The sequence below is a fragment of the Oncorhynchus masou genome, chromosome 8, assembly GCF_036934945.1.
Source record: "Oncorhynchus masou masou isolate Uvic2021 chromosome 8, UVic_Omas_1.1, whole genome shotgun sequence".
Lineage (NCBI taxonomy): Eukaryota > Metazoa > Chordata > Actinopteri > Salmoniformes > Salmonidae > Oncorhynchus > Oncorhynchus masou.
The window spans coordinates 20291909-20306879 of record NC_088219.1 but is presented as its reverse complement, the minus strand read 5'-3'; the positions used below and the strand labels follow the sequence as shown (position 1 = coordinate 20306879).

General features: G+C 43.3%; 1 pseudogene; it reads right to left on the bottom strand.

Annotated features, from left to right (window-relative positions):
- Positions 1 to 460: 460 nt before the first annotated feature.
- Positions 461 to 4013, bottom strand: LOC135543777 (uncharacterized; annotated as a pseudogene).
- Between the last annotated feature and the right edge of the window lie 10958 nt (positions 4014 to 14971).

The window sequence follows — 14971 nt, the reverse complement described above, 5'->3', positions numbered from 1 at the left end:
TGGTCATTTATGAACATTTGAACATCTTGGCCATGTTCTGTTATAATCTCTACCCGGCACAGCCAGAAGAGGACTGGTTTCTTCCTAGGTTTTGGCCTTTCTAGGGAGTTTTTCCTAACCACTGTGCATCTACACCTGCAATGCTTGCTGTTTGGGGTTTTAGGCTGGGTTTCTGTACAGCACTTTGAGATATCAGCTGATGTACGAAGGGCTATATAAATAAATTTGATTTGATTTAAACGTATTTGTCATTCTTACTCAATGACAAATATTCATGTAAATTCTAATAGACCAAGATGTTTGGTTAACCTTATAAAATAAGTAACAGTCCAATAGAAGAGAAACTCAATATAAATTACTTTATTACATGTCAAGACAATGAGCAGAGGCCAATACCATCAAATAAACCTCAGACTATAAACCATATAAAAACACATTTTCATCAATCTAATTCATTTTTTTAATCAAATGCCATCTTCATATGACCCCCTCTGGCCATCTCAGGGGGCCCTGCCATCATCCCGGGGGGCATCTCAGCCATGTTTGAGGACTGTGGGCTGTTCATGACTAAGGTCTGTTGGTTGGAGGACTGGTGGGCCGGTCATTAATCAATCAATTAGATTTATTTAGAAAGCCCAGGTCAGCACCTCAGGAGTAAATGTCAGTTGGCTTTTCATAGTCGATCATTCAGAGAGAGAGTCAAAAACGGCAGGTCCGGGTCAAGGTAGCACGTCTGGTGAAAAGGTCAGGGTTCGATTGCCGCAGGCAGAACAGTTGAAACTGGAGCAGCAGCACGACCAGGAGGACTGGGGACAGTAATGAGTCATCAGACCAGGTAGTCCTGAGGCATGGTCCTAGGGCTCAGGTCCTCCGAGAGAGACAGAGAGAATTAGAGGGATCATACTTAAAAATCACACAGGACACTGGATAAGACAGAATAAACACTCCAGATATAACAGACTGACCCTAGCCCCCTGACACATAAACCAGTGGCAGGATAAATACTGGAGGCTGAGACGGGGGTCGTGAGACATGACCAACCAGGCAAGATATAACCTGACCCACTTTACCAAAGCACAGCCCCCACACCACTAGAGGGATATTTTCAACTACCCTGAAACAAGGCCAAGTATAGCCCACAAAGATCTCCCCCACGGCACGAACCCGAGGGGGGCGCCAACCCAGACAGGAAGATCACATCAGTGACTCAACCCACTCAAGTGATGCACCACTCCTAGGGATGGCATGGAAGAGCACCAGTAAGCCAGTGACTCAGCCTCTGTAATAGGGTTAGAGGCAGAGAATCCCAGTGGAGAGATGGGAACCAGCCAAGCAGAGACAGCAAGGGCGGTTCGCTGCTCCAGTGCCTTTCCGTTCACCTTCACACCCCTGGGCCAGACTACACTCAATCATAGGACCTACTGAAGAGATGATGACATAGCTCTGTTGGTTGGGGGACTGTAGGCCGGTCATGATGTAGCTCTGTTGGTTCGGGGACTGGTGGATTGGTTATGACGTAGCTCTGTTGGTTGGGGGACTGTGGATCAGTTATGACATAGCTCTGATTGGTTATGTAGGTTAGTTATGTAGGACACGTTTGAGTTGGTCATGGTTGGAGGCTGCAGATGGATGGCCACAGGCTGGGTGGTTGTGAAAGTGCAGCCCTTCTTGTGCTTGTTGATCTCCCTGGCCATCTGACACCCCAAGCAACAGGCACAGAAGCAGGACAATAGGATGTCCTCAAAGAGGCTTCCCTGTGGACCTACACAGACACACTTGTTTAACACTATCACACACACGTAAACAGAACACACACAATACTCCTATCACAAAATTCGTATCTGCAAGAACAACTTTCATGTAATGTCTATTTGTAATGGGAAACATTACACCTGAATGCCATATTTGTGATGTACAGCAACCCGCACGGACAGACTTGCGGGTGAAACAATGATGGGCACCCCAAAGGCAGGCATGCAATCAGGGCCCATGAAGTCCATTAAGGGCAGATAGGTACTCTCTCCAAACAGTCCTGTAGGCAGCAGGCAAAGCAAGGACAGCACCAGAATTCATAGCAACCTGCACAAACACAAACAGACACACCTCATCAACAGAGAGAGCAAAAACAAGACAACTCTTATTAGTGGTGCTAATATTTTAAGACAGAATACCTTGAGTTTAGGAGCAGATGGGATATGACGTCCCATGGATACTCACAGGAATTCAAAATCCTGAAAGGAGTCAGTGGCCAGTGTTCAAATCAAATGTTATTTGTCACATGCAACGAATACAACCGGTGTCGACCTTATAGTGACATGCAGAAGGTGCTGCCACCTGTTGATGGACTATGATGTTTGCTGCCATGGTGATCAGACCTGTCTCCAGACATAATGAGAAGGAAGATGTAGCACTCACAGTAGTAGTTTATTTGTGGGGGGGGATGCCTCAGCAGTATGATTCTAAGATCTAGCTGGACAGCAAGCTAATTGTTGGTTACACTGTAAAAACATTAGGTGGCCTAACGAAACATTATTCCACAACTTTTTTTTACTTCACCCTACCTTTTGGGCAAAGTGTTGCATGCAATTCACATTTTGAGTTGACCAAAACCTTCTTCTGAGTCAGACAAGTTGTGAAATAGCAAGTGATATTGACAATGACTGTTGCTAAAATGTTGTAAATTAGGGTTGTACTTAGATTCCATGTTTCTTGTTTCAGCCGTGATCCAATTATTGGGCCAGATAGTGAGATGTTTCAATTCTATCTTGACTAACCAGGACCAGATAAACAGGAACAACAATCTCACTAATTATGAAAATATAGCCAGATGTTTTGCTGTATCTGGTTAAATGCATCAAATGTATGTTTGAATTGTAAACAAGTCCTTGACAAGTACATGTAATAAAAGGTACTAGTTTACAGGCATACTGGGAAATATGTATCTTAAGCCAACACAGTATTTTAAGTTGCAGGTCTCAGGAAACTGAACTTGTATGATCAACTAAACCATTTTTTGTAAAGGCAAACTTTAATATTGAATAAGTTCGCACAAATCAAAAAGCTCTGGAACTAGTTGCTCAGACTTGTCTCATAGACCAGATGTAAATAGTTCATATAAATCTGGGTCACTCAAATTAGTATGGTATGTTCAATTTGGTATTGTTACATACACTGAACAAAAATGTAAATCCAACCATTTCAAGGATTTTACAGAGTTACAGTTCATATAAGGAAATCAGTCAATTGAAATACTTTAATTAGGCCCTAATCTTTGGGTTTCACATGACTGGGACTACTATTTGTTGGTCACAAGTGTATTGCCCTGGATCAGAAAACCAGTATGTATCTGGAGTGACCACCATTTGCCTCATGCAGCATGACACGTCTCCTTCACATAGATTTGATCATGCTGTTGATTGTGGCCTGTGGAATGTTGTTCCACTCCTCTTCAGTGGCTGTGTGAAGTTGATGGATATTGGCGGGAAGTGGAACACGCTATTGTACCCGTCAATCCATAGTATCTAAAACATGGTCAATGGGTGACATGTCTGGTGAGTATGCAGACCATGGAAGAACTTTTACATTTTCAGTCTCCAGGAACTGTGTCTAGATACTTGCAAATTGGGCCGTGCATTATTCACCTGAAACAGGGGATGGTGGCGGATTAATGGCACGACAATGGTCCTCAGGATCTAGTCACGGTATCTCTGCACGACTCCATACACCCTGTCTGCCATCTGCCCAGTACTGAAGTCGGTTAGAACTGCAGTCAGGTCAAGACCCTGGTGAGGACGATGAGCACTCAAATGAGCTTCCCTGAGACGGTTTCTGACAGTTTGTGCAGAAGTTCTTCAGTTGTCCAAACCCACAGTTTCATCAGCTGTTAGGTTGGCTGGTCTCAGACAATCTTGCAGGTGAAAAAGACAGATGTGGAGGTCCTGGGCTGTGGAGATGTGGAGGTCCTGGACTGGTGTGGTTACATATGGTCTGAGGTTCTGTGGTCGGTTGGACATAGTGCTAAATTCTCTGAACGACCTTAAATTCCATGGCAACAACTCTGGTAGACATTCCTGCAGTCAGCATGCTAATTACATTATCCCTGAAATTGAATACATACCATAGGAAATGGAACATATCATACAAAACCTTGTGTCAGTTTTATGTACATAAAAATACGAAATGCTCTGAAACCACATTGAGATACTAAATATTTGTGCATGTTGCCCCGTTTGAGTACAGACCTAGATTCAAACAGTTATACCGCTAACCAGCAATAACTGACAACTGAATAGCAGTTTCATTGTTTGTTTTTTAGGCGATGTTGAAGCTGTCAAATCGGTGAGCTGCAACTCTTGTCATTGTCCCAAAATTAAATAATAATCTGGACTCTTATCAGCCTCATCGAGGAGTAGATTGCGACACACATTCCAGTTCGTACTTGTAGCAAGGCTACTTGCTGATTTAACAGCTCCAATGCAGATACACCTCTGACATCTGCTAAATAAAAACTATGACACTGCTATGCAGTTGTTGGTTATCGCAGGTTAGGGCAGAACAGATTGAATCTAGTTACTGCCAGGAAAGTACAGTGTGGCAATTATGGCCTAGAGTTGTTTCCTCATTCACATTCCGCCTGTAGCCTGAAAAAAACATGTTCTGTAAAATAACTACACCCTTTTTACCGATTACGATCATCTATTCTCTTATTTATAGTTTGTTTTATTATAGAGAAATAACATTTTCATTAAAAAAAACATGCTATATAGATTTTAAAAAAGTCTTACATGTGCACCCTTTTTGAATGCTTACAGAGAACATACAGTGCCTTGCAAAAGTATTCGGCCCCCTTGAACTTTGCGACCTTTTGCCACATTTCAGGCTTCAAACATAAAGATATAAAACTGTATTTTTTTGTGAAGAATCAACAACAAGTGGGACACAATCATGAAGTGGAACGACATTTATTGGATATTTCAAACTTTTTTAACAAATCAAAAACTGAAAAATTGGGCGTGCAAAATTATTCAGCCCCTTTACTTTCAGTGCAGCAAACTCTCTCCAGAAGTTCAGTGAGGATCTCTGAATGATCCAATGTTGACCTAAATGACTAATGATGATAAATACAATCCACCTGTGTGTAATCAAGTCTCTGTATAAATGCACCTGCACTGTGATAGACTCAGAGGTCTGTTAAAAGCGCAGAGAGCATCATGAAGAACAAGGAACACACCAGGCAGGTCCGAGATACTGTTGTATCTACAATGGAATGGTTAAAAATAAACATATCCAGGTGTTAGAATGGCCAAGTCAAAGTCCAGAACTGAATCCAATCGAGAATCTGTGGAAAGAACTGAAAACTGCTGTTCACAAATGCTCTCCATCCAACCTCACTGAGCTCGAGCTGTTTTGCAAGGAGAAATGGGAAAAAAATTCAGTCTCTCGATGTGCAAAACTGATGGACATACCCCAAGCGACTTACAGCTGTAGTCGCAGCAAAAGGTGGCGCTACAAAGAATTAACTTAAGGGGGCTGAATAATTTTGCACGCACAATTTTTCAGTTTTTGATTTGTTAAAAAAGTTTGAAATATCCAATAAATATCGTTCCACTTCATGATTGTGTCCCACTTGTTGTTGATTCTTCACAAAAAAATACAGTTTTATATCTTTATGTTTGAAGCCTGAAATGTGGCAAAAGGTCACAAAGTTCAAGGGGGCTGAATACTTTCGCAAGGCACTGTATATATAAAAGCCATTTAGCAGACACTTTTATTCAAAACAACTTACTCATACATGCATACATTTTACCTATGGATGGTTGCAGGAATCAAACCCACTGCCCTGGCTATACACATACCATGCTCTACCAACTGAGCCACCTAGGACCAGACCTTAGTTATAGTCGTCTGTTTTTGTTCAACATTTTGAGATATTGAAATTGATACAGTGCATCCTGATTGGGTGGAGGCAGAAAACAGCAAACAATGTACTGTGCCAGCTGTTAATTGACAACCTACCAAGAAACTACCAGGAAATGTATTGGTGAATTATATTAATCATGCATTGAACTGCATCCGTCTATTCTGCCAACAATATCTTCCCGCACGCATGCAATTTTGAGTAAAAAATTACCTGTTTTTAAAACCTCATGCATAAACTGGGAATTTGTTATTTTTCACTATTATGATTGTCTTGTTTGTTTCATATTTGCAAAGTAGTTAAAGCACTGTCAGTACCACTTTCATAGATACACAAAACCTGCAAAACCTGAATGCACATTGGTTGAGGGATTTTTTTCCCAGGAAACAGAACATGTTACTTTGCTTTGAGCATAACGTTTGAAAGAGCTTTACAAATCAAGTTATTATGAATTCATCTTTCAGATCAGGTTGCACTGTGATAAACTCAAATGGAGGTTGATTGAGAGGACATTGTGGTGGAGATTGACAGCAGACTTAGCCAATGGCAGAATTATACAGTACACCCTGACTCTAGCAGCATTCACACTATGTCCATGTGCCATTCATCTGAGGTGCCATAGTGCTGCTCTCATCACTGGGCTGCTACAGTTGTTTTCATAGTGATGTCAGCTGTAGTAGTCCACCTGTAGGTTATCAGCTATCCTGCATGTCTGGATGCCAGATTAAGGTAATTCCCCATGAAGAAAATCATCACTGTAATATTACATTTGGGAAGACATTATTGAATGTTCTGTCATAACACCTACATTACATTTGAGTTATTTTGCAGTCGCTCTTATCCAGTAGAGAATGCATAAATGTTCATATTTGTTCATACAGGTTCCCCGCAGGAATCAAACACAGAACCCTGGCATTGCAAGTGCCATGCTCTACCAACTTAGCTACATGGGACGTAAATGAGGTTGCTATAAACATCAGGTGTTTGTTCCGACTTATGTCACACCTCTCCCATAAATATGTTACGATGCATGATGTTTTATCATCATTCAAATGATCAAACAGGAAACACAGGAAGGATCAGTTTTTTCAAGTCCAAAACAAGGAAACAGGGCCAAGACGAGATCTTCAATTTCTATTTGATCTCTTCATGCATGAACATAGTATGAAAATGAGAGGGTTGTGTAACAGTGACGAACATATGACATAACCATTCAAAATGAACACTAACTCCATGGCAATGGTGAGAAACATTAATGTATCAAATATGGGGAAACTGTCACGTTCTGACCATAGTTCTTTTGTTTTTTCTTTGTTTTAGTGTTGGTCAGGATGTGAGCTGAGTGGGCATTCTATGTTGTGTGTCTAGTTTCTATGTTTGGCCTGATATGGTTCTCAATCAGAGGCAGGTGTTAGTCATTGTCTCTGATTGGGAACCATATTTAGGTATCCTGTTTTGTGTTGGGTTTTGTGGGTGGTTGTCGTCTGTCTTCGTGTGTCTGCACCAGACAGAACTGTTTTGTTTTTCCCACGCATTTGTTATTTTGTAGTGTTCCCGTTTATCGTCTATTAAACATGATGAACACTAACCACGCTGCGCTTTGGTCCTCTCCTTCGTCCACAGAAGAAAGCCATTACAGAAACAATTTCCTTCTAAGGTGTTATGCAATCATGGTCACAGAATAGGCCTCATAGTGGCTAATATTTATTCCTCACTGGCCTCAATCAAACTATGTAAATTGTATAGTCTATTAAAATGTATCTCTCAATATCGGGCTGTCTCTCCACAACAACGCCGGATTCCTGCCGTAATCCCTGGACCACTACTTCTGATCTTCACAGCTAACTTGCAGCTAGCTAGCTTACAGCTTGCAGCTAGCTAGCTCTAAGCTAGCTTGCACTCACCGTGGTACCCAGTACCAAAGTTATGCCTGAGGCCCACCTCCCGGCCTACTCAGCTGTTCACCCGAACCCCACTCATACACGGCTGGAGCCCAATACTCCACCGGATCCTTGCTGTAAACTCTGGACCTTGGCACCGGATCACCGCTGCTACCGATTGGATATAGTGGCTAACGCCACTGCCACGAAGCTAGCACCAGTTAGCCGTGAGCCTGGCACATCTCCCGGCTAGCAAACTAAATTCCACAATACCTCTTTCGCCATCTGGCTTGGATTCTCTGTCGACACGGCCCCCCGCCGCACCACCACGACTGGTCTACCGACGAATACTCCATCCGCTGTGCCTTCATCCAGCCTCCGTCAGAGCAGACGCTCTTACTAGTCCCGGGCTACTAACTTTAAACGCTGTGTCGCTAGCTTAGTGGCGGCTTCCCTGTTCCATCTACTGCTGCCCCCTGGACACTATGATCACTTGGCTACATAGCTGATGCCTGCTGGACTGTCCATTAATTACTTTACTGCATTCTGTTTATTTGTTTTTTTATCTGTCGGCCCCAGCCGCGAACTCAGGCTTTGTGTGTAGTTAATCCGACCCTCTCTGCCTAGTCATCGCCATTTTACCTGCTGTTGTTGTGTTAGCTGATTAGCTGTTGTTGTCTCACCTGTTGTTTTAGCTAGCTCTCCCAATCAACACCTGTGATTAATTTATGCCTCGCTGTATGTCTCTCTCAAATGTCAATATGCCTTGTATACTGTTGTTCAGGTTAGTTATCATTGTTTTAGTTTACAATGGAGCCCCTAGTTCCACTCTTCATACCTCTGATACCTCCTTTGTCCCACCTCCCACACATGCGGTGACCTCACCCATTACAACCAGCATGTCCAGAGATACAACCTCTCTTATCATCACCCAGTGCCTGGGCTTACCTCCACTGTACTGACACCCCACCATTCCCCTGTCTGCGAATTATGCCCTGAAAATATTCTACCATGCCAAGAAATCTGCTCCTTTTATTCTTTGTCCCCAACGCTCCAGGCGACCAGTTTTGATAGCCTTTAGCCGCACCCTCATCCTACTCCGCCTCTGTTCAGCGGGTGATGTGGAGGTAAACCCAGGCCCTGCATGTCCCCAGGCACCCTCATTTGTTGACTTCTGTGATCGAAAAAGCCTTGGTTTCATGCATGTCAACATCAGAAGCCTCCTCCCTATGTTTGTTTTACTCACTGCTTTAGCACACTCTGCCAACCCTGATGTCCTTGTTGTGTCTGAATCCTGGCTTAGGAAGGCCACCAAAAATTCTAAGATTTCCATACCCAATTATAAAATTTTCCATCAAGATAGAACTGCCAAAGGGGGAGGAGTTGCAGTCTACTGCAGAGATAGCTTGCAAAGTAATGTCATACTTTCCAGGTCCATACCCAAACAGTTCGAACTTCTAAATTTAAAAATGTACCTCTCCAGAAATAAGTCTCTCACTGTTGCCGCCTGCTACCGACCCCCCTCAGCTCCCAGCTGTGCCCTGGACACCATTTATGAATTGATCGCCCCCCATCAAGCTTCAGAGTTTGTTCTGTTAGGTGACCTAAACTGGGATATGCTCAACACCCCGGCAGTCCTACAATCTAAGCTAGATGCCCTCAATCTCATCAAATCATCAAGGAACCCACCAGGTACAACCCTAAATCTGTAAACAAGGGCACCCTCATAGATGTTTTCCTGACCAACTGGCAGAGCTAAGAACAGATATAGCCCCTGGTTCACTCCAGACCTGACTGCCCTCAACCAGCACAAAACATCCTATGGCGGACTACAATAGCATCGAATAGTCCCCGCGATATGCAACTGTTCAGTCAGGAACCAATACACACAGTCAGTCAGGAAAGCGAAGGGCCAGCTTTTTCAAGCAGAAATTTGCATCCTGTAGCTCTAACTCCAAAAAGTTCTGGGACACTGTAAAGTCCATGGAGAACAAGAGCACCTCCTCCCAGCTGCCCACTGCACTGAGGCTAGTTAACACGGTCACCACCGATAAATCCATGATAATCGAAAACTTCAACAAGCATTTCTCAACAGCTGGCCATGCCTTCCTCCTGGCTACTCCAACCTCGGCCAACAGCTCCCCCCCCCCCCCCGCAGCTACTCGCCCAAGCCTCCCCAGCTTCTCCTTTACCCAAATCCAGATAGCAGATGTTCTGAAAGAGCTGCAAAACCTGGACCCGTACAAATCAGCTGGGCTTGACAATCTGGACCCTCTATTTCTGAAACTATCCGCCGCCATTGTCGCAACCCCTATTACCAGCCTGTTCAACCTCCCTTTCATATCGTCTGAGACAAGGAATGGAAAGCTGCCGCGGTCATCCCCCTCTTCAAAGGGGAGACACCCTGAACCCAAACTGTTACAGACCTATATCCATCCTGCCCTGCCTATCTAAGGCCTTCGAAAGCCAAGTCAACAAACAGATCACTGACCATCTTGAATCCCACCGTACCTTCTCCGCTGTGCAATCTGGTTTCCGAGCCGGTCACGGGTGCACCTCAGCCACGCTCAAGGTACTAAATGATATCATAACCGCCATCGATAAAAGACAGTACTGTGCAGCCGTCTTCATCGACCTGGCCAAGGCTTTCGACTCTGTCAATCACTATATTCTTATCGGCAGACTCAGTAGCTTCGGTTTTTCTAATGACTGCCTTGCCTGGTTCACCAACTACTTTGCAGACAGAATTCAGTGTGTCAAATCGGAGGCCATGTTGTCCGGTCCTCTGGCAGTCTCTATGGGGGTGCCACAGGGTTCAATTCTTGGGCTGACTCTTTTCTCTATATATATCAATAATGTTGCTCTTGCTGTGGGCGATTCCCTGATCCACCTCTACGCAGATGACACCATTCTGTATACTTCTGGCCCTTCCTTGGACACTGTGCTATCTAACCTCCAAATGAGCTTCAATGCCATACAACACTCCTTCCGTGGCCTCCAACTGCTCACCACCCTGGATGGTTCCGACCTAGAATATGTGGACGTCTATAAGTACCTAGGTGTCTGGCTAGACTGTAAACTCTCCTTCCAGACTCATATCAAACATCTCCAATCCAAAATCAAATCTAGAATCGGCTTTCTATTTCGCAACAAAGCCTCATTAACTCACGCCGCCAAACTTACCCTAGTAAAACTGACTATCCTACCGATCCTCGACTTCGGCAATGTCATCTACAAAATAGCTTCCAATACTCTACTCAGCAAACTGGATGCAGTTTATCACAGTTCCATCTGTTTTGTTACTAAAGCACCTTATACCACCCACCACTGCGACCTGTATGCTCTAGTCGGCTGGCCCTTGCTACATATTCGTCGCCAGACCCACTGGCCCCAGGTCATCTACAAGTCTATGCAAGGTAAAGCTCAGCCATATCTCAGTTCACTGGTCACGATGGCAACACCCACCCGTAGCACGCGCTCCAGCAGGTGTATCTCACTGATCATCCCTAAAGCCAACACCTCATTTGGCCGCCTTTCCTTCCAGTTCTCTGCTGCCTGTGACTGGAACGAATTGCAAAAATCATTGAAGTTGGAGACTTTTATCTCCCTCACCAACTTTAACCTCTAGCGTTGAGCAATCCCGTATCCGGGAGCATAATCATAGCATCAAGCTCATTAGCATAATGCAACGATCGCAAATGAAATTAAATAAATATATTGGCTCACAAGCTTAGCCTTTTGTTAACAACACTGTCATCTCAGATTTTCCTAAATATGCTTTTCAACCATAGCTACACAAGCATTTGTGTAAGAGTATTGATAGCTAGCATAGCATTAAGCCTAGCATTCAGCAGGCAACATTTTCACAAAAACAAGAAAAGCATTCAAATAAAATCATTTACCTTTGAAGAACTTCGGATGTTTTCAATGAGGAGACTCTCAGTTAGATAGCAAATGTTCAGTTTTTCCAAAAATATTATTTGTGTAGGAGAAATCGCTCTGTTCTGCTCATCATGTTTGGCTAAGAAAATAACCCGAAAATTCAGTCATTACAATGCCGAACTTTTTTCCAAATTAACCAAACCTGTATGTCCAACATTTATGCACTACAGGTGAACTACAGGATAAGGTGATTCACTCAATCCAGTCCCCGAGGAGAATAGACGGGAAGCAGCCACGGTGGGAGGGACTATACCAAGTACTGCTGGTGACAGCCTTGGCTGTGAGAATAGCTGAAATAACTACCTGGATTCATATCACACACTGCAAAAGGGTAAGACATACTGACTGTCGAACAATCACAGTGTTCGAGAGGAGAACTGGAATCCATAGGATCTGAGGGCCAGCTCTCTGACAAAGATTCCCTGACCCCGTCATTCCATCCCTGTGCTTGTTCATAGAAGTGGAAGTATGGTCTGGCCTCTGGCTGCTGATATGTTTTCCGGGAAAAGGGTGAGGCTTCACCGGAGTGCTGTTTGGTCTGAGCCAACTTATCGTGGAAGCCATCTCAATGGAGTTTTATATAGACCAAATGGGGTCTCTAACTACATGGCAGTCGAGGACTCTGAGCCATCAAATCAAATCGAATCAAATCGAATCATTATGGTATATATCGGTGCAGGTCCCCATGTATATATCGGTGCAGGCCCCCACTCACCCAGTATGGAAGGAGGTGGAGTATAGTGAAGGTGAGAGTTTTTGACTGTAATCCGGAGAGAGGGATGTATTGCATAAAGATACGCCTTACCCTTAAAAAAGTAATGAAAGAGGATCTAGGGTTATGGTATGTTGGATTTGGCCAGTTTTCGGTCCACACCCTAGTACGGTTCCAGGTAGAGGAGGTTAGGCCAGGTGGTAACTCTATCGTCAGCAGGAATACAGAGCACCTGACACAACATACACTGACAGCAGAGTAGTCCGGAGCCAAGGGCCGGTGAAGATAGTGAAGACGAAAGATCTGAAGGAAGGGATTGAGGTAGAAACTGGTTATGGGGATTCTAACCTTTGGTTAGAATGGATCCACTACACAGCCAGATCAGTAGCTAAAGAAGAATGTCATGCCTGCGCCACAGCCAAACCTCAGTTGACTACCATCCCCTTTCCATTTGATGGAATTGATTCACCCAGGGGAATGGCTTGTATGGTAAAGCTGTTCTTGAAGGCCGGAGAAGCCAGACGATGACAGTTGCATTGATCTGCATTATTTTAGGTTTCCCTTCCCTTCGATGTGTCCATCGCATCCAGGCTTTTACCCTTTCACAGTTACAGGAGGACATTATTATTGTATGGCTCGCTACATCACAAACGGATTGGACGTAGGGGAAGTAAGAACATGCAATAGGACAGAGAATGTTCCAGCTGACAAGACAATGAGGGACCTGACTGGGTCCCTCATTGTCTTGTCAGCTGGAACATTCTCTGTAAGATAAAAGGCCTAGAACGGATGTCTGGTAGTTTGTGGAGGTGTGAGACTGGGGCCTAACCTGCCTACCAATTGGACTGGTAGTTGTGCAACTAGTGCAGTTAGGCATGCCCTTCCCCTTATCAAACACAAAGATCTAGAGCCAGGTAGAAGAGAGAGAGAGAGTGCTCCGTCTGGATCTTTTAACAATAGAATTTACATAGGATAGTATTGGATATGTTTGTTGGCTGGAAAGGGTGAGAGTGGGTGGAGGTGGAGGTGGTTTGTTCCCCGATGGCACAGCTCCGGACAAATCAGTGACCAAAGCCTTAGCTGGTTTGACCACCCTGGCTCACGAGTTGGGGTGGATACTTCTCTGACTAATTGGTTTGATAGTATGTTTGGAAAATGGAAAAATGTTATGATCACTGTGTTATGGGCTACCTTCACCTGTGTGACTGTTTTAGTTTTGTGTGGCTATTGTCTAATTCCCTGTGTATGAGGTCTCATTTCCATGACTCTGGAGAAATCAATGAGGAAACAGATGGTGCAATACGGACTGATTCCAAGATATGACCAGTGGAATGATGAATACATGCCTCAAACCTAAATAGATGAATGAATCCGGATTCTTCATATGTGAGGAACTTAGGTCTTGATTAGACCATTTTGATATTTAGAGATATTAGGTTGTATCTTGTTTCGATGAAGAATGTAACGAAAATCCTGATAAGAAGAGTTATGATCCTGATGTAAGCCTAAAAACAGTCAGGGTGAATGCAAGTATTGGTTGATGTTAGAAGGTATTTTGTTAACAATAAATATTTCTAATAAAAATAGATGTATGCTTTTTAATATTTTAATAAAACTGGATGTGTGATTGGATGTATAATATTTAATCATTGGGTGGATATGTTAAGGGATTTTTTTTAATCAATAATGACTAATTATGTATATGTTTCAATCAGGACTGACTAATCAGAATACTATTATGTTACTGTATAGATGTATGCATTTTATTTTAATCCTAGTACTGAATATAATGTGTATAATTATAATCAAGTATTAGAACAATGACTGTCTGTTCCTTGGTAGAAACGAATGAATTTATCATCAGACTGGCTAGAATGCTTATCTACACAGGAAGACCTTGGCTTGGTCATAAATGATCTAAATTGGTGAGAGACGATGTAGGAAGGCTTGAGAACTGTACTGCCATTGTACCGGAGTGGAGGAGTGATGGGACAGTTTGAAAACTAATGACGCCATTTTCAGTTTATAACCTGTTGTAAATCGTATATGTTCAGTACTCTCGAGAATAAACGCTAATGCTTGATTTTGAGACTGGTCTCCGCCCATTTCATGTAAATATGTTTCTTACAAATCCTTAGAAATGGGCTGAGTGTATTCATTTAATTGGGTAATAAACATATAGGAATTGAATTCCTGTAACAAAAGTGTTAGTCCAGCAGGGGAGGGTCAGACAGTCTGATCCTTGTCAACCCCCAGGGAGCTTTGAGGAGAGCCATGCAGCAGCGGCTACACCGTCGGTAGTATAGATTTGCAGGCCCAAATTCTTTGTGGCACATCGATGGCAACCATAAGCTGATCCGGTAAGTGTAAACGCTTAGGCCTCCTGAACACATTTTTACAATCTTAACATCGTAAAAAACAAATGATTTATCTGGTTATATGGTAATAAAATAATTGTGTCCCTATTCCTGGGTATACAGTCTCTTTACACCTCTTGACTTTTTCCACATTTTCTTTTGG